The sequence below is a fragment of the Martes martes genome, assembly GCF_963455335.1.
Source record: "Martes martes genome assembly, chromosome: 1".
NCBI lineage: Eukaryota > Metazoa > Chordata > Mammalia > Carnivora > Mustelidae > Martes > Martes martes.
In genome coordinates, this window is record NC_137888.1 from 158,529,922 (window position 1) to 158,553,784 (window position 23,863).

Below are 23,863 nucleotides of genomic sequence, written 5' to 3' on the forward strand. Positions count from 1 at the left end.
ACCTGTAAAAAAGAATATATATGAAATGGTGCTGGCCTAAGTAAGTCTGGTAATGAGGGGAGTCTCTGAGAATAGCGTCGAGAGAGCACATAAGCGCCCAGTCCAGCTGGCAAAGTGGTTTCCCGTGGGTGAGCAATTCTAATGCCTCCCTCATGTATCCCGGAATTGGACAATCGACTAAGGAACTGAACAGGGGGTGGCAGGGCCAGGCTTCTTCCTGCTGGGCGGGAGACTGCAGACACACCAGGGCAGAGGACTGGGCTGGAATGATCCATGCACAAGAGACCGGAGTCAGAGACACGAATGCGAGCTCATGTTTATCGTAAAACAGGTACTGATGGCCACATGTGGAAATATTTATGGACATGGGTAAGTGCACACAGACACTTCTTTGCCCTGCGAGTTGGCGGGGCCTAGAAGACATGGCAGCACCCAGGTGCTGGTTTCTGATACCATTCCCCAGCGGAAGGAGCAAGGTTCCCTGGGGAATCGGCTGATCCCAAGGTTGGGGCAGGGAATCTGCAGGATGACGTGGAGCATCTCGGGGCCCTGAAAGTAAGGAAGTGTTCAAAACACAAAACCACAATAATGAGAGCTGCGGGAGCCAACTGAAGGAGTTCCCGCAGGCCAAAGCCAGAACAAGGGGAGCAGGAAACCGCATCATGTAGTGTATTATAACCCAAAATATGACACACACACCCTCTTTGAACGTCTGTGTACTAATCTACTCTTCTTATAAGGACACTAGTCCTATTGGATAGCTCCCCAACCTGCCCCCCAACCCCGCAATGACTTCATCTTAACTCAGTTACCTCTTTAAAGACTCTGTCTCTAAATATGGTTATATCTAAGGTATAGGGTGTTAGGACTTCCACATACAAATGGAGGAAAAGGCACAGCCTAGGGGCTTCCACACACCCAGAAACCCATCTGTGGGTGAGGCTAATCTGCCACACCTCCTCAGGGTCCCCTGTCCCCTGCCACCTTTGCCCACCACAGGAGGTTGGTTTCTGCCGGTGCATCCACAGCAAGGTGCCAGGGCAGCTCTGGGTCCTACGCTGAGGCAGGGGATGGTCTCCCCCAGGCCATGTGCCACACCCCACATCATGGGCCCCCATGGAGCTTGCCGCCCACATCTTCAAGTTCCCCTGCTGTGCACGTCCATCACTTCTGGATGGCTACTGCCCCCACCTACCAGAAATGGGCCCTTCCCCCACACTCCAGAAGCTTGAGCCCAGTCTAAAGAGCCTTTGGGGGAAGAGAATTCCTGGCATATTCTTTCCTCTTCCTCTTTCTTCCCAAGTCAAGCTCCCAGTCTTCCCCCAGGTGGAAGCCCAAGCTCCACTGTATATAAGCAGGTTAACATCAGACCCTGCGAAGGGGCTGATGACGTTTACATTTGGCCCCGGGCTCAGCCAGTCCAAGGCGCCCAAGAGTATCTTCCACCGTGTAAAATCTGGACATCCCTCCAGAGACCTCTAGCCTGTGTTCTCAACACAATCCAGAGGTCAGGAAAGAGCTTTGGCCTTGAGCTGGGACAGGGAAGCCCTCTCCTGCGCTAAGTCATGTACCTGGACAGCACGTACTTCTCACCCTTCCTCTGGAACCACAACTTATTCACTGGCTCCCTGGTAGAGGGAAAGAACCCTCTATATCCTGGTGCCTTTCTCCTCCAGGGCTCCAACCTTAATTTCCTCGACCTTCACTAACCTCTGCATAGGTCAGGCAAGTCCAAGGGCAGTGGAAAAGGTAAGAATGTACTAGAAAGCACCACCACCAGCCTGAGTCCAGGATTTGTGGACACCCCTTCTGTTTACTACTAAGAAGTCAAGAGTTTTCCAGGAAGGTGGCCCAAGCCCCAACCCCAGCCCCTTGCTTATTGGCTGGCTTTTAAGCAGGGCAGCAGCCGGTCCAACCAGCTCTCTAACAACCACAGATATTTGGGTTGGCCCCTTGCTCGGATCCATTCATACCCTCTACTCCAGCCCACCCTCTAGCATGGGAGTAGCTGTACAACCATTGACTAGTATGGGCCCACCAGGCAGCCCCAGTTCTGCAGACCCTTGTAGACCCTTCTTGCAGCATCTGGAGTCAAGCATGCTATATATGCCTGTGCCTGTCAGAGTTCAGGGGAAGGAGAGCTGCTGTCTAAAAACCAGTGCTTTTTTTTTTTTTTTTAATGCATTGCTAACATGTAATTTTTATTTTTTATTTTTTTTTCAGCGTAACAGTATTCATTGTTTTTGCACTACACCCAGTGCTCCATGCAATACGTACCCCCCCTAATACCCACCACCTGGTTCCCCCAACCTCCCACCCCCCGCCCCTTCAAAACCCTCAGGTTGTTTTTCAGAGTCCATAGTCTCTCATGGTTCACCTCCCCTTCCAATTTCCCTCAATTCCCTTCTCCTCTCCAGCTCCCCATGTCCTCCATGTTATTTGTTATGCTCCACAAATAAGATGTGGTGAAAAGAAGGGCCATCTGTACCCCAATGTTTATAGCAGCAATGGCCACGGTCGCCAAACTGTGGAAAGAACCAAGATGCCCTTCAACGGAAGAATGGATACGGAAGATGTGGTCCATATACACTATGGAGTATTATGTCTCCATCAGAAAGGATGAATATTCAACTTTTGTGGCAACATGGACGGGACTGGAAGAGATTATGCTGAGTGAAATAAGTCAAGCAGAGAGAGTCAATTATCATAAAAACCAGTGTCTTGAGCACTGTTATCAATTGATTGCACAGGTAGTCCCCCCCGCACCCATTTTGTATTTCTCCTTCTCAGATAAGCACTCACCAGGTATATTCATTTGTATTATTGATAGTCGCTTTTACACTGTGACAGCAAAGTGAATGGTTGGACAGGAACCACATATGGCTTGCAAAGCCTAAACTATTTACTATCTTGCTTTTCGTGGAAAAGCTTGCTGACCATTGGTGTCAGGCAGCCTCACTATGATGCCTGGTGGCCAGTGCCAACCATCACCCTCAGGGACTCTCATCCTCAGGGAGGCCTGGCTAGGCTTCCTCACAAGGCAGTGTCAGCCTTCTAAGAGGCTGGCTGCAGAAGCTGCAAAGTTTCTTGAAGACTGGATTCAGAAATCGCAAGTCAGCCCCATGGCAGCCATATTGAGGAAGCAGGGACAGGAGCCCATAATGGGAGACTCTGTGGCCACTCTCCAAGGGCCACACACCAAGGGTGAAAGGAACCGCCACCATCATTACAAAAATCACACAGATGTCATTCCCTAAACACCCCAGCTCAGCTGAGTCCAGCCCAGGCTCCTTGACAAAGCTTTCCTTACCAGGTGCAAAGAATGGCATATCACAGAGAATGACCTTCACTGAATCCAGAGTGGTGTTATTAGGGCTCAGATCCCCCAGACATTTCCCTTGCTTCCTCCCATTTGATAGGTACTCCTGCCTCCCTGCGCCTCTGAGCCACCAGAGAGCTGAAGTCTACATTTCCTCAAGTAACACCAGCAGGGCCCAGAGCCATTTATTTCATATACACGTCCAACACAACTCAGCTTAAGTATCCCTCCATGTCCTTTATGCCCCCACACCCACTGTAACCCTCACTCTACATAAGAGAGAGAGAAATTTTTGAAATTCTACCACAAGGGTTGGGAAATCATGCTTAAGGGCCAAACCTGGCCAACACCTGTTTTTGTGCAAGTTAAAAATGGTTTCCTATTTTTAAATGATTGTTAAGAAAGAAAGAAAGAAAGAAATAAAGAAAGAAAGAAAGAAAGAAAGAAATTCAGCAAAGGCTATAGATGAATGTGGCTCATAAAGCCTAAAATATTTGCTATCTTCCCCCTTATAGGAAAAATCAGATTCCAGTGCAGTATAAAAAGTGGGAGATAGAGAGCATTGGGGGGTCATGAGGCAGGAGGCTGCTCCATACTGTATCCCTGCCCAGGAGTGCCTGACCAACTCCAGGGGAAACTGAAGCACAGTTTCCCTCCCACACATGACATGTGCCATCCTCCACTGTCCGCCAAGTGTTTGCACGGTGACTCTCCAAGTGCAGTGAACTATCCAGTGTCATGCTGTGAGCACTGGCTCCAGAGCCAGGCTGGAACCTGCCACTGTCTCTCGCTGGCTGTGCAACTGAGGTCATTTGTCTCGAAAGATGACTCTCATGAGCCTTACCTCCCAGCAGTCATGTTGACTCTGGGCAGCCCACACACTTTCACCAGTAGAGAGGTGGAGATGATATTGCACTAGATCCAGTTGAAGCCTGAAGAGAGCCTGGCAGCCACCACTTTCATACTCTTGGAATCCAGCCACCACATCAAGAAACCAAAGCAAAAGTGAAGACAAAGAACAGACCCAGGTTGCCAGCTGTCCCCACTAGGACATGGACTTCGAGCCCACTTGGAGATTCCAGGCCCAGCCACCACCTGTGTAAGAAATCCTCAAGTGAGACAAGCAGGAACCCCACCCAACTGAGCCCAATGTACAGCATCATAGAAGGCAATGGAAGTGTTGTTTCAAGACACCAGGTTTTAGGGTAGCTTGTTATGCAGCACTAGCTAACTGAGGTCATGACCCTGGGCCAGTCACTGAACCTGTCTGTGCTTCAGTTTCCTCATCTATACCATGGGGATAGTCACCGCTATACGTGCCTCACTAGGCTTCTGGGAAGACTCAGGAAGTTACTAGAGCACCTAGACATCGTGGATATTTTATTCCTGTCTTCAAACTAGGCCTTGAGATAGTGAGCAGGCATAGTCCTGCATGACCCAGAGGCCACCTGCAGGTAGCTCCCCGCCAGACAGTGGCTCCCTGCAGCTCCATGCCTGCAGGTAGCCAGAGGCCAGGCTGCACATGTGACTTTTCGGGCAGGGCAGACAGAAGTGCCACAGAATGAAGGTCTCCGAAGTGACTCCCACCAGCAAAGGAGGAGAGCTGCTGTTAACCCGCCCTACACTTCCCACTCCCCTACCAGTGTTTCTAGATCTATTCCCCGAATAAATGGCTTCTACCCAAATCTTTGTCTCCTAGCTTCTGGGGGAAACCGAGACTGAAGAATATATGAAAAGCATTCGAAATAGGTAAATCAAAATAAAATCACAAACGTGAGAATGGCTGTGTACATGGGGGCATGAGAAGAGAGGAGCCGGCTGGCCCAGCTGGACTAGGTTATGTGCTGTTGAGTGGCGAGTGTCACTGAGAAGACATCATGCAGTGCCCAAGAGCTGAGTTTTTATTCTCAGGCAGAAAGGCGAGGGAGGTCACAGCAGAGGAAGGATACAGTCAACTCCCTTCTCTGCTGCCACCACCTGTGAGCAATCACCTGCACCCTCCCTCTCCCTCTGCCATCTGGGGGAAAGACGGGTCCCACCTATTGGCAGATAAATCCTCTCGGTGTCCCTCGTCCTCCTTCCTGGAAATGTTGGTCCACCAATTAGTTTCTTTCTCCTACATCTCTATCTCTTCCCTTTGGATTTCTCCTCAGCCAATAAAATCACCTGTTGTCACCAAGATGTATGGTTTCTCTGGGCTCGGACCTGGGGAGCTGGAGACTGAGGTTAGGGAGACCAGAGGGAAGGATGAAAGGTTTGGGGAGCTTCAGAGAAGCACAGAGAGCCAATTCTGTCTAAGAATAGGTCCATGGTGTGGTGTAGAAGTGATCCTTGGTGGGGTGGAGGTGAACAGTCAAAACTGAACAGCCCCCACCTCCCATACAGGACCAGGCCTCTCCAGGGGCTGTTTCATATGCTGGCTCCCACTGCCTAGGAAGGAGTAGGACCTGATGGGGGAGCACAGAGGGGCACACAAGCCACCTGAAGGGCACATTGGCAGACAGACTGAATGGCTCAAGATTTCTTTCTGCAAACACTAAACTGACCTTAACTTAAATAAGTAGAAAGGGACTTAATAGACCCAGAGTAGCTCACCACATCTATCAGAGAATGAGTGTCAGATCAATGGACAAGATCCATGGGCAGATTCCCCTTCAAGATCACACAACAGGGAGAGATTCGTTGGTCTTGGATGGCACTGCTGCTGAGCCCTGGACACCATGCCAGCACTGTTGTGAGCTCTGGCCCAGGCACCATGTGAATGAAGGCCATCATGTGAATCATGAGCTGCCCTCTCTTCTTTTTACCATTTGCTCCAAATCCAAGGCTCAAGGCAAAAGCATCTGCTTGGCCAAGCATAGGTCCTAGACCCATAACCTGCCCAGGATCAGGTAAGCAAGTATCACATGAGACCTAATTCCTCAAACTGAGTAAGGAGGGATGATGCTGGGGAGCCAAGACAGACTGGCCAGCACAGTCCACCCCTTTGACTGACTGACACACTCAGTCGGTGACCTCAGCTGCAAACCCCAACTCCTGAGTGATGACCACATCTCCTCTGGTTGTTGTGGTTCCATCTCAACATACAGAAACATAGCAAAATTGTAAAGTTTACAATTTAGCATTCCAAGAGTTTACAAAGCATCCCAACCACATCAATGGGAGAAAGAGAGAGGAAAGATAAGTTAAACTGTACAGACATCTCTGTGACCTAACCAAGGAAAGACAAGCAAATATGGCCATATCTTCATTTCAGCAATGGACCATGAGGCCATAGCTGCTGCCTGTGTTTCCCACCTTCCCTTCCCAGCCACAGTTCCTGCATGTTCAGCCAGCTTTAGGAAGCTTCTTTTTTTTTTTTTTAAGATTTTATTCATTTATTTGACAGACAGATCACAAGTAGGCAGAGAAGCACACAGAGAGAGAGAGAGAGAGAGAGAGAGAGAGAGAGAGGAAGGGAAGCAGGCTCCCTGCCGAGCAGAGAGCCCAACTCGGGGCTCGATCCCAGGACCCTGGGACCATGACCTGAGCTGAAGGCAGAGGCCTTAACCCACTGAGCCACCCAGGCACCCCAGGAAGCTTCTTGATCTTACCACTGGGTAACCCAAGTCCCTGGGGTCTTCCACTAAATTTCGCTATAAGATTTGGAAGTACTAGGAGGTCCTCTAGGTTCCATCCATTTTCCTTCCTACCTTCACTGTGAAAGCAATACCATAAGCCATGAATATAATGGTGGATAGACGGAATGTCACCTGGTGCTGCCCTGTATTCTGAGATCTGATTAACATCGGCTCTACACCCTTAATGCTCTGTCTTGTAGGCATCCAAATCCCTCCTGAAAATGTCTACAAATGTCCCAAGGAGAAATATCTTTATGATCTTCTTGTGCTCTGAGTGCCTGATTTGGGGCTGGCTGGCTCTGTTCTACACAGCACCAACTTGGATGTGTGGGGAAAAAAAAACACCTCATCTCTCCAAATCCACCATTTTTCTTTCTTTCTACCTTCATTCTCCCCTCTCTATCCTTCCATCTTCCTCTATTTTACCATACCAAGCAGCTTGACTAAACCTCACTCTGAGGACTCACCTCACACATCCCTTTAACTTAACAGGAACTTAGTTACAGTAGTTCCTGAAAATGAGGGAGAAAAATGCATCATGTGGGATAATCCATGGGCATGTACTAGAAAGTGCCCTTTCCAATCCTGACTCCAGTTCTCACAGCATGCATTTCTAGCCTCATTTATGGTGATCCTCGCATTGAAAGACATGTATTTCTCATACAAAATAATTGCAGGCTGGCTACTGAGTCCACCCAACTTGAAGGGAAGTAGAGCTGTGACGGGTGTACAGAGAGAGGGGAAGTCAGTGCCCAACGTGCCTCGTGTACATCACACACGGTGCTCTGTGGATTATCTCAGGAAACTTTCAAAAGTAATTTTGGCTAATTAGGGTTTCACTTTCTGATGTGGTTTTAGACACAACTCAACTTGATTTTTTTTGTTTCATTGTTTTTAATTAATAAACTTTATTTTTATAGCAATTTTAGGTTCATAGCAAAATTTAGTGAAAAGTACAGAGTTCCACTATATCCCCTGCCCTCCCACACATGTACGACCTCCCTTATGATCAGCATCCTGCACCAGAATGGTGCATTTGTTACAATAGATGTACCTACACTGACATGCCCTTATCATCCAAGATCCATGGTCTACACAAGGTTCACTGTTGGCGTTGTACATTCTGTGGGGTTGCCAAATGAATAATGACATGTATCCATCATTATGGTATCACACAGAGTATTTTCACTGCCCTAACAATCCTCTGTGCTCTAATCATTTCTCCTCCCAACCTCCAGCAACCACAGATCTTTTCACCCTCTCCATAGTTTTGCTTTTCCCAGAACTTCACATAGTTGGAATCATAGATTTGTAGCCTTTTCAGTCTGGCTTCTTTCACTTAGTAATATGCAGTTAAGGTTCTTCCATGTCTTTTCACGGCTTGATGACTCATTTCTTTTTAGTGCTGAAGAACATCACACTGTATGACCAAACTACAGTTTATCCATTCACCTACTGAAAAACATCTCGAATACTTCCAAATTTTGGCAATAATGAACAGAGCTACCATAAACATCCATGTGCAGGTTTTTGTGCAGACATAAATTTTCAGTTCATTTGGATAAATACCAAGAAGTGTGATTGCTGGATCTTATGGTAAGAAAATGTTTAGTTTTATAAGAAACTGCCAAGCTGTCTTCCAAAGTCTCTGTACTATGTTGTATCCCCACCGGCTGTGAGTCAGAGTTCCTGTTGTCCTACGTCTTCACCAGCACTTGGTCTGTCAGTGTTCTGGATTTTGGCCATTTAAATAGATGTGTAGTGGTGTCTTGCTGTGGTTTTAATTAGCATTTCCCTGATGACAGATTATGTGGAGGATCTTTTCATTTGCCTACCTGTCATCTGTGTGTCTTCTTTGAGGAAGAGTCTCTTCGGGTCTTTGATCTTTTTTTTTTTTAATTAGGCTGTTCATTTTCTTACAGTTGTATCTAGGAGTTCTTCTTTGATTTTAATGATTTGGCTGCTAATCACAATTATGCTTCCCCTCTTATGCCATGGGCTTATCAAGGGTTTTCACAAACGAAGATATGTCTCTCCCTTGGGAGATTTCTAGTCCCAGCTCAGGGACACCTGCCAGCAGTATGATCTGTAGTGAAGCATGGCAAGCCAGGGAGAAGAGAAGGGGTGACTGGTGGTTGGGGAAGATCTGGAAAGACCTCTTGGAGGAGGGGGCACACCTAGAGTGCAGCTGAAGAAAGAGTAAGACGCCAGTCGAGACACAGGGTGAAGAGGCCATAACCGACTAGGAAGACATCAGAAGCCTGGGGAGGGGCAGAGTGACCATGGGGACAAAGCGGTTGAAAGTGAATGAAAGCAGGAACGGGCATGCTGGCCAGGTTGGGGCAGGGGTGCACGCACTGACCAGGCTGGAACTTGCTACCAAATTGTTGGGACTTTACCAAAGGACCTCGGACTTCTAGACGAATCCAAGAGATAACATAGATGGGTGAGGCAGGTAATGTCTGAGACAGTAGGGACCAGTGAGTTCTCCAACAAACTGGAGGCCACATGACCCCTCTAGAGGGACAGGGCAGGGCAGGGCAAAGCCTAAGGGCTCTTGTTGGTAGACGTCTGTCAAGAACATGGCCCAGTACTGCCTTATCACTTTTCAAAAGAAGCTGAAATCTAGATTTTTATGTGAAATCTTTTAAAATGCTAGCTCTGAGTTTTTGTGTATGTGCTGCCGAAGTGAGCACTGGCTCTGAGTTTTTGAATCATGAGCACCAAACAAAGTGTGGGCAGAAGCTGCTCTCCACGCACAAGGACACATTACAGTAATGCACATGCATCCACACAGAGCCTATACACACTCACGTGTATCTGCACATAAGCACATTCAGTGCAGCCCTGAACACACACACACAGACCAGAGGGCACGCCTGGACACACAGGCCTGGACTTACCTGGCTGCACACACCCACACACACACGCCCACCCATGTACACAAGTACTGCTCACTTGCACAAATGCACACACGGATATGCAGGCCTGTACTGGAACTCTCCAGCAGAGGCCTAGAGAACAGAGGTGCTCCCTTGGGCCTGGAGGAAGATGGTAGTCAGTCCACAGTCTCTGCGGGTGAACGGAAGGGGTGTCACGGGCCAAGTCTCTGCCTCACTGTACATGGTACCTGCACCCAGCCCCAGTCTTTCCACCTTCCTCCTTGGATTCCCTTCCCACTGGCCAGTGCGTCTGTGAGCTGTCAGGGGCCCAAGTGCCATGACCTCCCTGTAGGCAGAGGCAGCCCCAGTCTGCTGCCTCTGGACTACTGCTGGGAGCATGCTATGCACTTCTCCAGAGTACCAGTGCAAGACCGGGTTCTAAAAGTACATTTTTATGGCGGTGAGATTCACCCATGATCGTCAATCCATGAGCACTAAAGAGCAAAGAAGGCAGGTGACAACCTGGCCACCTCCTCCCACCTTCTCCCAGGGGCAGCCTCTTTTTTGTTAGTTTCAGGGGTAGAATTTAGTGATTCACCAGTTGCATAGAACACCCAGTGCTCATTACATCATGTGCCCTCCTTAATGCCTATCACCCTGTTACCCCATCCCTGCCTGACCCCCCGCCCCCGCCGCCCCTCCAGCAACCCTCAGTTTGTTTCCTAGAGTTAAGAGTCTCTTATGGTTTGTCTCCCTCTTGGTTTCTGTCTTATTTTATTTTTCCTTCCCTTTCTCTATGTTCATCTGTTTTGTTTCTTGAATTCCACGGATGAGTGAAATCGTATATTTGTCTTTCTCTGACTTATTTTGCTTAGCATAATGCCCTCTAGCTCCATCCGTGTCATTGCAAACAGCAAGTTTTCATTTCCTTCGATGGCCGAGTAATAGTCTATATAGATATATACCACATCTTCTCTATCCATTCATCTGTCGCTGGACACCTGGGCTCTCTCCATAGTTTGGCTACTGGGGACATTGCTGCTGTAAACATTGGGGTGCGTGTGCAGAGCAGCCTCTTTCAACTGTCTGGTTTTCATCCTACCAGGGACTGCATCCAAGGGCAGCTGAAAAGTGAAATAACCTGCGTCTGGAGTTGCTGACTCTGGACTCTGCCAATTCCCTTAGGAAAGACATGGTATCAGTAACCTTCCTTTCCCCCTCTCTCCTTCCCACCACCTCCACAGCTCATGTTTGGGACTTACCTTTTTATTTTATTTCTTGCATTGATACCTGGGTTCATTTCCTACTGCTACTGTAACAAATTACCGTGAACTTGATGGCTGAATACACCAAGTCATCCTCGCACCATTCTAGAGGTCAGAAATCCTAGAGTGAAGATGTTGGTAGGGCAGCGTTCCTTCTGGAGGCTTCAGGGGAGAATCCACTTCCTTGCCTTTCTAGCTTCCAGAGGCACCCACATTCCTTCCTCCATCTTCAAAGCCAGCAACATCTTCTAATCTCTCCCCCAACCTCTGCCTCCACTGTACACCTTCTTCTGATCCTTTTAATATGGACCCTCGTGATGACATTGGGTGCACCAGATAATCCAGGGTCATCTCCTCAGGTGGAGACCCTTCAGGTAATCACAACTGTAGCATCCTTTTTTGCAAGGTTAGGACATGGACATCTTTGGAGGACCATTATTCTGTCTACCACACTACATTTACAACTTAAAATAATATATTTGAATCTCTGTATCTTATCCCATCAATTTTAGCAATAGCTCTTGCTACTACCCCACTTTGTTTGCTCAACAAATACTTGTTCTGGAAGCTGGGTTTATAGCACTGAACGAAACAGGCAAAACCCCAATTCCCAAGGAGTTTATGTTCTAGTGAAGAACAGATAAGAAACTGAATAATTAGGTAAATCATGTTTCCAGCATGATTGTTTTTTGGGTGATTTGCCAAAAATTTACTAAAATATAAAATGTATCTATCCTTTGACCCAGGAAACCCAGCCATTAAAAAAAAAAAAAAACTGTGTGTGAAACTATGTATGTAAGATGTTCTATTTTGTAGCAGCATTTATGACAGCAAACATTTGGGAACTAATCAAACATATGTTAACAGTAAGTAACTTACTATTCAAGATGTGGTGTCCAGAAACTAGAATTTATAGAATAATATTACGGCATCTGTTCCAGGATGTGGGTTTATGGCAAACTCTGTCCGGACGGAGCAGTCTAGCAGGGAATGGGCACAGGAGTAAATCACGGTGTGGAAGGTGGGGAGTGCTGCATAGAAAGATCAAGAACGCAGAGGGATAAGGAGTGCTGGTGGGCGCAACTTCTGTTTGTTTTTATTTTGAAATATTTTAGATTTACAAGAGTTGCGCGGATAGTACAGAGGGTTCCTGAATACCCCCTCCCAGCTCGCCCTAAGGACACATTGCATAACCAGGGTCTCTTTAACAAGACTAAGACATGAAGGTAGACACCAACTGTCAACCAGAGTCCGTTCCCATGCGGTGACACCTAAGCACAGACTTGAGGAAGGGGAGGAAGGAAATGTGGGGTAGCTGAGGAGAAGCGCTTCAGGCACAGGGAACAGTCAGTGCGCAGCCCACCAGGCGAGAGCGGTCTCTTTTCCCGAAACAGCAGACTAGGCTGGAGCGGATGCCGAAGATTGGTAGGCGGTGAGGTCCCTGCAGCGCAGGGCAGACAGCCCTCATAGGGCTTTGCCAGGTCTTCCTTCTCTTCTGAATGAAACAGAGGAACCCCTGGAAGCTTCAGAGCGGAAGAGACAAGATCGGACAGATGTCATCCGGGTCCTCCGGCTGCTGTGCTCTGCATGCGAGGCAGAGGATCAGCAGGACAGACAGCAACAGGCCTTGCGAGAGGTCCTGGGTGCTTGGGCCCCAGCGTGTGGGAGGAGTGGTCATATTCCAGGTACATTTTGCTGATGAAGGAGATGTTCCTTCATGGATGGGACGCATTCGTGGCTCTTAGGGCCTGCGTCCTCCCCCGAGCTTGCCTCTCCATATTCTTGCTGCACTCGTGTATTTACACCTTAATTAGGCCCCTCCGCCTTCACCAGCGCTTCCATCCAGTGTGCACAGGGTGATTCTAAAAATTAAAACACTGTGCATAATTTTTATGTATGTAAATTGTATCTAATTATGACTACTTCCCTGCCAGCCAAGTAAAGAGCTAGTTTCTGGGCACCATACTTTACCCAATTCTCCATTAGTAAATTTTTAGATTGTTCCCCACTGTTCGCAGCCCTGAATACTGTTAGAAAGAACTTGTATACATACCTTTGTATGTAGATTTTCAAAATATCTTCCTTAAGTGTTCTTTTTCCCTGCAGCTCTGAGATGTAACTGATGCCCCGCACTGGGCAAGTTTAAGGCGCACAGCATGGTACTTGGACTTACATGTATCGCGACACACTTACCAGAATCTAAGTTTAGTTAACATCTATTATCTCATAAGCTACAAAAAGAAAAAAGAATAAAAAAATGTTTTATTCCTTGTGATGAGGACTTTTAGGATTTACTCTCTTCGCAACCTTCAAGAATATCATACAGCAGTGTTCACTCTTGTCACCAAGCTATAAACACACGTCCCTGGTGTTTGTTTATTTGTCTTATAACCGCAAGCTTGTACCATCTGATCCCCTTCTCTAATCTCACCTCCCCGCATCCTGTGGTGACCATGAATCTGATCTCTTCTGAGTCTCATTTTGTGTTTAGATTCCACATATAAGTAAGACCATGAGGTTTGTGTCTTTCTCTGTCCCACTTAGTTCACTTAGCATAATGCTCTCATACACAAATTTTTAATGGTGAGTTTGCTGGGTCAAAGAACAGGCATATTTTAAATTTTGATAAATTCTTCCAAATTGTCTTCCAGAAAACACCGTGCTGGAGTCAACAGTGAGGAGAGTAGCTGTTTCCCCACCCCAGATATTTTGTCAGTTTTTTACTTTTTTTTTCAATCTAGCCAGCATAAATAGGGTATATTGTCATTTTTATGTTCTGATGTGTATTTCTAAGGTCAAACATCTTCTATACTTTTTTGCCACTTGGCATTTCTAGCTTATATCCATTGCACACTTTTCTTTCTTTCTTTCTTTCTTTCTTTCTTTGTCAGAGAAAGAGGGAGAGAGAGAGAGCGAACACAGGCAGACAGAGTGGCAGGCAGAGGCAGAGGGAGAAGCAGGCTCCCTGCCAAGCAAGGAGCCCAATGTGGGACTCGATCCCAGGACGCTGGGATCATGACCCGAGCCGAAGGCAGCCGCTTAACCAACTGAGCCACCCAGGTGTCCCCATTGCATACTTTTCTATTGGCATTCTTACCTTTTACTCACTAATATATAGAACAAGTCTATGCATTCCAGATATATTTGAATCATTAGCACACATATTTCTCTCCACAACTAATATTTGTCCTTCTTTTTTTTTAAATTATATTTGTCCTTCTAACTTTATCCATGGTTGTCTACTCTTAAATCAAGATTTTAACTGTTGGTGTCAAATATATCATTTCCATTGTGGCTTCTATTTTGTTATTCTTGTACTTTAATAATTGACTGTTTATGTTTGGCTCTGTAATCTGGAGTGAATTTTGTGTGTATGGTGTGAGGTCAGGTTTTATCTTTCCTCGTGTCATGTAATAACCAGTTGTCCACTGCCATGTATTAAATGTATCTTAAATTGAATTCCATATATACTTATGTCCTTTTCAAGGATATTTCACGGAAATATGTCTGTGACATATTTCCCTTTGTCTATTCTTTTTTTTTTTCTCTTGTCTATTCTAATACCACTCTTTAAAAGTCTCTTACTTGGGGGCCTGGGTGACTCAGTCGGTTAAATATCTGCTTTTGGCTCAGATCATGGCCTCAGGGTCCTGGGATCACCCCACATCAGGCTCCTAGTTCAGCAGGGGAGCTCCTCTCCTTCATCCTCTCCCTTGCTCCTTCCCCTGTCTTGCGCTCGCTCTCAAACAAATAAATAAATAAATAAATAAATAAAATCTTTAAAAATGAATAAATAAGTAGATAAAACTCTCTTACTTCTACAGGATGTTTCCTATTTCCTAAGGCCCTAAGGCAGGCTACTCACCACCACCACCACCATGATGCAAAATTGTATTGTACTTTTGTTCATTTATACTTCTAGATAAATATTAAAACCAAGTAAAGTTTTATTAAAAACAATCTCCTTAGGATTTGTACTGGACCTGCTTTGAAATGCGAATTAATATGACCAAAAAAATGGGACTCTACAATTTGGAGTCTCTGATAAAGGAAAAATGTTAGGTAACTCCATTCAGTCCACTTATTCAGTCTTTTTATGTTTTCCATTAAAGTTTTATCATATATTCTTACACATTTCTAATCACTTTACTGCCATGCTGTTTGTGATTTTTCTTGCTGTTGTGAAAGTCATGAATGCTATTTCTTCTTATAGCTGTAGTTGGTTTTTGACCACATGGTTGGCACCAGTGATGATCACTCCATTTATCCATGTCCTTTGCCATGTGACTTCACACTGCTCTCACTTGGGGTCAGGTAACCTATGCCACCCCCTGACATTTGGCCACAGGACCTACATTAGTCAATGGGCTGTAGTGGACAGGACACAAGCAGAGGTTGGAAATGGGTTTGTACATGGAACTTGCTCTCTAGCCTTCACCATGTTTAGGGGTCACCATGGTTAGGGGTTACCATGTGGGATCCCAGCTCTGCCTTCCCCATGCGAATTTGCTCCAGTTGGCCCACTGAGCCCGGGAGGATCATGAGTGCCATGGGGAGCAGAGCTTGGACTGCACCGCCCCAGCCTAGCTCAAGTTAGAGCAGAATCCCCCCCCCCCCCCCCCCCGCCGAACCACAGACATATGAGTGAGGCCAATGTAGACTAGCAAAGCGCTAGCCAGCCCACAGATGCATCAGCCATAATGTGAAATCACCTCTGTTTTAGAGCACTGGGCTTTGAGGCGGGTCATTCTGCAGCAATGGCTACCTGATGCAATGACAATGTAAGTCATCTAATTGCACATGTTTAGCTTGCATCAGGTCACTAAGTGAGCGGTCACAAATTCTGGTAGACCTTCAGGTGATTATTTTCTGACTGTCTGGATAATTACATCATATACAGTAAAGATCATCCTGTTTCCTCCCTTCCTATCAGCCCTCTTTGTTGTTCCTGTCATTGGTAAGTTCTTCACAAACAATACCAAGGGCATATTTACATTTGTGTGCGTACGGGCAGAGAGCTGCTCTTTGTGAATACAGATGTTATGGGACCCAGTGTCTCCAGCAGCCCGAGAACATTTCTCTAGACACAGTAAATTTGTCTAGTGTCCCTCTGGCAGGAAGAGTAGGCTGGGTGGAGGCCGGATGTGAATTGACGAGAATGGATTTCGGGAGACAGCACACCCTGTGACATGGCCCCATAACAATGTCAGGGTCAGCGTGGCAGCAGGAGGTGGAGGGAGAAAAAAAGAAGCACCGAAGATGCCCCTCATCCTCAGTCCCGTGGACACAAACTCAAGAGTCAGCGGCCCCCACCACAGAGTGCCCAGAATATCCACATGACATTCTCGAGTGAGGCTCAACTGCCCAGTTATCCGAGAGTATGACCCCCCCCTCCCGGAGACAAGCCACTGCCCTTGGGCTTCAGGCCACACAAGACCGGGGCATATATTTGGGGGTCCTTCTCATGGGCTACAAGGCCTGCCCCCCTGTCGGGGTGGAAAGTGATGGCACAAAAGAATTCAGGCCCGGATACTGTTCCCAGGCAGCGTCGAATGGAACAGTCCCATGACTAGCTTCCTACTGAGGAAAATGCAAATAAAACCCATGAAATGTACATGACCTTTTAAAGCCACTGCAGTTTCTGATCAGGTTTATCTTGTTTATTGCTTGACTTAATCAGCAGTGGCTTGAACACATTGGCTTATAGTTCTCCCCAGCGCTAAGTATTCAATGGTCTGTGAGTGAACATGAAGACATGGACTGAACAGAGCCCCACGATCCTTTTGCAGAGGGAATGAGCTTGCCCTCTGCTAGAGCCGTCTGTGCGCTAGATGCCAAGGCATGGGTACTGGGGAATGTCTGATCTGACAAACGTCTACTGGAAGAGTACTGTATTCGTTCAGCAGAAGTGTCTTATGCCTCTTGAGGTGAAGCGGATGGTGGCACTAAGGGAAAACTCAAGTAACAAAGAGTAGTCATAAACACACTGTCAATAATAACAGCTTCTGCTCCCTGCCAGGTGCTCCTCTAAGTGTGTTTCACATTTTAACTCATTTTATCTGCACAATGACCTCTGAGAGAGGTACCTTGTCATCTCACACAGATGAGGAAATGGAGACAATGAGCGTTTACAGGAACCCACAGCCTGATTCTAAATTCTTCTGTGTATTTAAAGAGGTAGGGAATTTGATGTTCTAGGAGGAAGAGGAAGACGCTTACAAAGTGGCAAAGGGATTGATTCAAGAAGCGAGTCCCTGGGTGACTCACAGAGAAGGTAGCAGATGTAGTATATATCATATACTTCTTTTTTAAAGTTTTTATTTATTTATTCATGAGAGACAGAGAGAGAAAGAGAGAAAGGCAGAGTGGAGGGAGAAGCAGACTTCCTGTGGGGCAGGAGACCTGGGATCCCAGGACCCTGGGATCATGACTTGAGCTGAAGGTAGACACTTAACTGACTGAGCCCGGGGGCCCTATATTATATAGTTCTATTATTTAAATTACATATAACAGTATATAATACAGTTGTGTTCTTTAAGCTCTATATGTGTGCATATAGTTATTACATGTTATTTGGTTATGTTATAGTATTGTATTATACTTATCTTAGAAAATACGTTATATATAGTATATTGTGTATGTTATATATTAAAATATGTATTATAATTATATTGCTTATATATTATAAGTTATAATACTACTTAGTATATAATTTATTTTATTACAGTATTTCAAAGAAACATCAAAAAGTATTTTCCAAGGGAAACCATCAGTGTCAAAGGACCCCACAAACCTTCAGGGAAGGTGACACAGATGACACTGACCTGAGCAGCTGGACTCTCAGAACCCGCACAACAAACTGGTGCTGTAGTAGAAAGCAGTCTGCTGAGCCACCGAGGGGAATCACCACTACTTGAAGAACACAAAAATATGTTAGCGAGTGTGAGAGGAAGGCACAGGTGTCCCAGAAGGCATAACCCGCTCCACCATGGAGATTTTGTGTAGGACGTCTGTGACGCTCAGCCCAGAAGGGCCTGTGAAATTCCAGCTGTGCAGCCAAATTGCTAGCAAGGCCCACCAGCCTGTCGGCTGGGAGTAGAGGAGAGAAAGGACTCCCACTGCTAACTGTGTTACCACCCCCAAAGTCCTCCCTCAAGCTGACACACACGGAGCGGCCACACCTTCAGCCCCCAAGGTGGGAACCAGAACTTCTCTGCATGGTGCCTTCACGGGTCCTGAACATCCTCTGAGGGGGCAGGCATCCACTTGTCCCACAGCATCCTTAAGCCAGCCTGAGTGTCTACTTCTCATCCAAGGGCTCCAGTGGGATCCACCACCCACTTTGCTGTGGGACCAGACAGGTGGCCATCATCCCCCTTTTGATCTGAGCCCTCTGGGGACAGTTGTTCAACCAGTAATCAATTTACCCTATAGACATGGCACCTGGGGGGCGCCTGGGTGGCTCAGTGGGTTAGGTCTCTGCCTTCGGCTCAGGTCGTGGTCTCGGGGTCCTGGGATCGAGCCCCGCATCTGGCTTTCTGCTCGGCAGGGTGCCTGCTTCCCCCGCCCCACTCCCCGCTGCCTGCCTCTCTGTCTGCCTCTCTGCATATTTGTGATCTCTGTCAAATAAATAAATAAAATCTTTAAAAAAAATGACACCTGGTTTCATTTCTTCATTGTGTGCACAAGATAAAGACTTCTCAGGAAGAGGGAAATATAAAATAATATCAAGGAATGTGGCTGAGTTAAATTGCTCTTCTAAAAGGCCACGAGTTCTTTGGTAAAGAGTTGGCTCATGACAGACGCGCTTCAAACATTCGTACAGGGGCGCCTGGGTGGCTCAGTGGGTTGGGCCTCTGCCTTCGGCTCAGGTCATGATCTGGGGGTCCTGGGATCGAGCCCCGCATCTGGCTTTCTGCTCGGCGGGGGGCCTGCTTCCTCCTCTCTCTCTGCCTGCCTCTCTGCCTACTTGTGATCTCTCTGTGTCGAATAAATAAATAAAATCTTTAAAAAAAAAATCTTGGGGTTCCTGGGTGGCTCAGTGGGTTAAGCCTCTGCCTTTGGCTCAGGTCATGATCCCAGGGTCCTGGGATCAAGCCCCGCATCCGGCTCTCTGCTCGGTGGGGAGCCTGCTTCCCTCCCTCTCTCTCTGCCTGCCTCTCTGCCTACTTGTGATCTCTCTGTGTCAAATAAATAAATAAAATCTTAAAAAAAAAAACCTTAAAAAAAAAACATTTGCGCAACTTCCAGTCTGCTCATAGAGCCTGGGGCTTTAGATCCAGATAACTGGCATTATGTTATTACCTCCTCATTGCAAACTTACCTTCTCTTTCTGCTACAGTATTCAACTTCTGCGTTTATATTTTAAAACTCATTTGCAAGTGTTTAGACTCATCTCTACATACATCTATTTTCATTCTTAGATATGTCCAGCTATGACCTTGTCGCTTTTATGCTAGTTCTTCCTTCTGCTCATCTCCCGGTTGGTCATGTCTCTGATGTCATCTTTTGACAGGGGCTATGCTGATCCCACTCCTCACCTGTGCCAGCTGCCACTCCATACGGACACCGATCACGAGATTACCTCAGGTCAGAGTTGAGCCCAGTTCCCAGGACCAATGTTGGGTACAGGTGGGCAATAAACAGCCCTGGGGAGGATCCTTGGGTCTCTATCAGAGGCCAATGCTGGCATGTCCTTGTGCCTGAAGGGCTCTGAGAGTCAGCACAGATGAGCTGAGACAAGGAAGGACTGATGGTGATTGGAAGATTTCTTGGTCTCAGAGTCCAGACCTCTTTCCACTACACACTCATTCTTCAAGGCCAGGTGTCCCTTCCCACCTAGGGCTGACAGGTCTACAGCACGCAGCAGGACCTTCTGAGATGTGGCTGCTCTGAGCGTCTGCGTCCTTATCTCAGATGCTCTCCTCCAGTGGGAGGCCTTCTTTCGTTGTTGCATTTTTCTCCTTTTCACCTGATCCGCGGTTGTCGCCTCTAGTCCGCCGTGCAATGGGCCTGTTGTTTTAAACATAACTTACTCCATCTTCACACAGCCCGGGGGTCAGCATTATCACACTCATTTCACAGATGAGGACTCTGAAGTTCAGAGAGGCCAACCAACCGTACCTGGCCTCATTCCAACTAAATGCCTCTAAGACCACCCACTATGCTTTCCTGTCCTCCAAGGGTAAGATATTTTCCCAGTCCGCCACTTATATGCATACATGGTCAGAATTATATACTATATTATATTAGTATATATGTCATATATTAGTGTATGTTATATGTGCATATTTATTTCTATGTTTTGGGTTATTTATTAGTGTATTATGTGTTGTTATATATTAGTATGTTATCTACATGTGTATCAGTGTATTACGTGTTAGTATGTTATATATGTTAAATATTAGTGATTATGTTATGTAATGGTGTATTATATATTAGTACATTATATGTGCTATGTGTTAGTATCTATGTTCTTTTTCTGGAATCTGATCCAGACTCCTCAGCATCCAGCTGTTGCTGGTGTGTTCTCCACCATCCATACTTATGTATCTCATTTCCATCCTTCCTCCTCCACTTGTTCTGAAAGATCTATGGAGTTTGCCTGCCCCACTTGCTGTACCAAGGCAGGCTTTGAATCTGATGTCCCCATCTGTGTTTCCTTGTGATTTTCCCTCATCATTTCCATCTCTCTCTGCACCCTGTCCTGTTGCTTTTCTGTTCCACCCTGAGTTCTCTCTTTGGCTTTGCAGGAGATGGATGGTAACAGGAAATTTCCAGAGATGCCTTTCTGGGTCCTGCGGTGGATGGCGGAGGTGTGTCCTTTCTCCGAGTCTTCTGAATGCTGCTCCCTTCCATCTGACATCTTTTCCATTTAGACCTCATGTTTGTCACACAGAGGACAGACTTTGCCCTCCCTCTTGGTCCCCTCATGTGACATTCAAAGCCCCTAGTCACAGCCGCTGCTGTCCAGGCTAACACACCTGTTCCCAGCAGCACCTCCCCTGAACCCACTGCCTGGGGCCTTGGGTACTCCGAATGTGCAGAGCACAAGAAAAACTATGATTCCCTAGAAGCCTGGACCCGGGGTCTTTCTGCTTCTGTTCCTCAGCCCCGAGAGCACTGGTATGGATTCTGGACCCTGCCCAGGAGTAGGCAATGACATTATGAGGTTTTGTTTTGTCTACTTTAGTCCGTTTGAGTCAGGATTCTGCCATTTGCAGCCTTGATTTGTCAACCAAAGCATCTTAGCTCTTCTTTCCCACAGTTGGCCTTCGTGACTCCCTACTGTCCCCTGAAGCCTGACTATTGGTCCCACACCTGTCAGTGAGACTCACTCTGAGAATATGGAGGAAGCCATGGGTCAGCAGACCCACCAGGCCCCCCATGCTTTCACCATGCTACACAGGCGCTGCTCTGCCAGCAATGCAGGAAGGCCCATGGTGGGCACACTGCCAGCTGTGGTGGATGTGCTCACAGTGGAAAGACGGATCCCAAGCTCCCCTTCATTCTCCCATAGTGGAATCCCCGTGTTCTAGCTGTGCGCACCATCTCTCAGATCAAGACCACATTTTCCAGCTTCCTTTTTGGTGGATGAGGCCATATGACTAGGTTCTGGCCAAAGACACACAAGGGGACTGAACTGTACAAATCCCAGCCCATGCCCTTCCAGAGAGAGGGAACACGCAGCCCCATGCCCGCTTTCTGTGGGCTCACCTGATACCCTGGTGAGCCGTCTTGGACCAGCACTTAGGGTATGGAGGGCAACAAGAGAGAAGGAGCCTGGCTGTCCCACCCGAGCCACCTATGAGCTGAGACTGCTTACTTCCAGATCATTCCAACAGAGATAATTAATTTCTACCTGTGTAAGCCACAGTGTTTGGGGGGGCTCTTTGTTATAGTAAGTTAACCCATACTCTGCTTGGTACAGTGCTCAATAAATGGTACTTTCTTGCCCACTGTGTGCCTTGGGGAAGGGGTAGTATGCAAGGCAGGGTGCCAGGGGGTTGTTAAGGCTAGATTTCTGCTCTGCAACCACCCAAATTCCTCTCTATTACAAACAGTTAGGGCACACTGGCCAGTTTCTTCATCTGCTTTCTTGGCTCACAGCCCATGACAAACACTACTCTTCCAGTCATAGAAGTCACAAAGGGTGACAAAGGTGGTGGCATGGAGGTATCTCAGAGGTAAGAGACAAGTCTCAACAGAGCTCTGAGCGTCCCCACAGGTCCCACCACAGTGGCGCTTGCATAGACGCAGGCCACAGCAGAGAACAGAGGCCCTGCCTCCCCCAGCTCTTCCGAGTAGAGGAGGCTCCCACCCTCGAAAAGGTCTCTGCTGTTGTTCAGTCACACTCGCTCCCCCACTCACTGTTCACCAACCGTGCTGCAACCTGGTAACTGTCACATCCAGCCTACATGGCAAAGAAGCTGAACTCGGAAAGGTTTAATAAACCTGCCCAAAGTGGAGGGAGGATCAGAGGCAGTGGTCTTCAGGCTACACTCCCTCTGCTTTGCTAACCCTGCCAGCCCTCTCTCTCAGCTGACCCCTCCTGAAAGCAGCGACCTGGGCTGTGCTGCCCATCCAGGGCATGGGCCAACACACCATCAGATGATGAGTCCAGGCTGAGGGTGAGGGCTAGACCACCCTGCACATGTGGTCAGATTCACCTTGGCTGGGAGGGGTCAGCCAGAGGACTGCAAGCTCAGTGCAGTGGGCTTTGGGGGACACACACTGAGCTGAGGTGAGCAGCGTCCTGGGTCAGTGCCCGGCATCAAAGACGCAGGGGTTCACTGACTCATTCCATCTCCGGTATGGCCATCTTGACCTCCACTGTTCCTCTTATCCAGGCTGCATTGCTTGTTTGTGGATAAAGAAAGGTCACATTAATGTGCCTGGAAATCAATGCCTCATTCCCCCAGAGCGTGTTTGACCACAAAGGGTAAGTCTGGTCAGGGGCAAAGGGCAGAGGTCACAAGGCCGAGTCCTTTCCCCAGGACCAGAGCTGGTCAGGATGGAGTGTCCATTCTCCAATCATCCATGCTGTAGTGCTGGGCACACATGAAAGCTTCATGTCTGCCAGCTCCCATCAGACAGGAAAGATGATGGTGGCAGATAGCTCCAATCAGCGGGAACAATGGCTTCCACCTTCAGAGGTAGATAACGACACACACATGTGCACATATACCTTGCTCCAACATCCCTCTGTTGGAAATCCATGGGTGCATCATCACCTGCCGCCATCTCCAAAAGTGTCACTAAAAAAGACTTGCCCTACTTGGACTGGGCTTCTGGGGAAAGGATCACCTCTAGAAGGTCCTTGCTTCTCACTTCATGTGGACAGGAGACTTGGGGCAGCCTTGTCACAGCATCCACTAAGCCCAGCCTGCCCTCCCCAACTTCAGCCACCCAGTTGAAATCCCTTTGCTAGCTCAAGGCCTCTCCTTGTTCTCTGGCTCCCACTGTCCCCAGCTTCCAGCCCACCCAGGACAGGTGGAAGCATTCAGACTTCAACTATGCAAGCACATGGTGGAGATCCCAAAAATCTGGGGGAGTTCGGGAGGACTTGTCTCCCCAGAACTCAGAGTAGCTAGGATGGGTGGAGGAGGTGGCCTCATTGCTTATACTGCCCCCTCCAAGGCTCCTCTCTACCGGTCAGCACTCAGTCCACTTACAATGTCCCGGGCAGGTGAGAATAACATGCCATCTCCTAAAGGGAGTCTCCTCGGCACTCCATGCATACAGTGGGTGCATAGTAGATGCCTGAAGCCTGCTCAG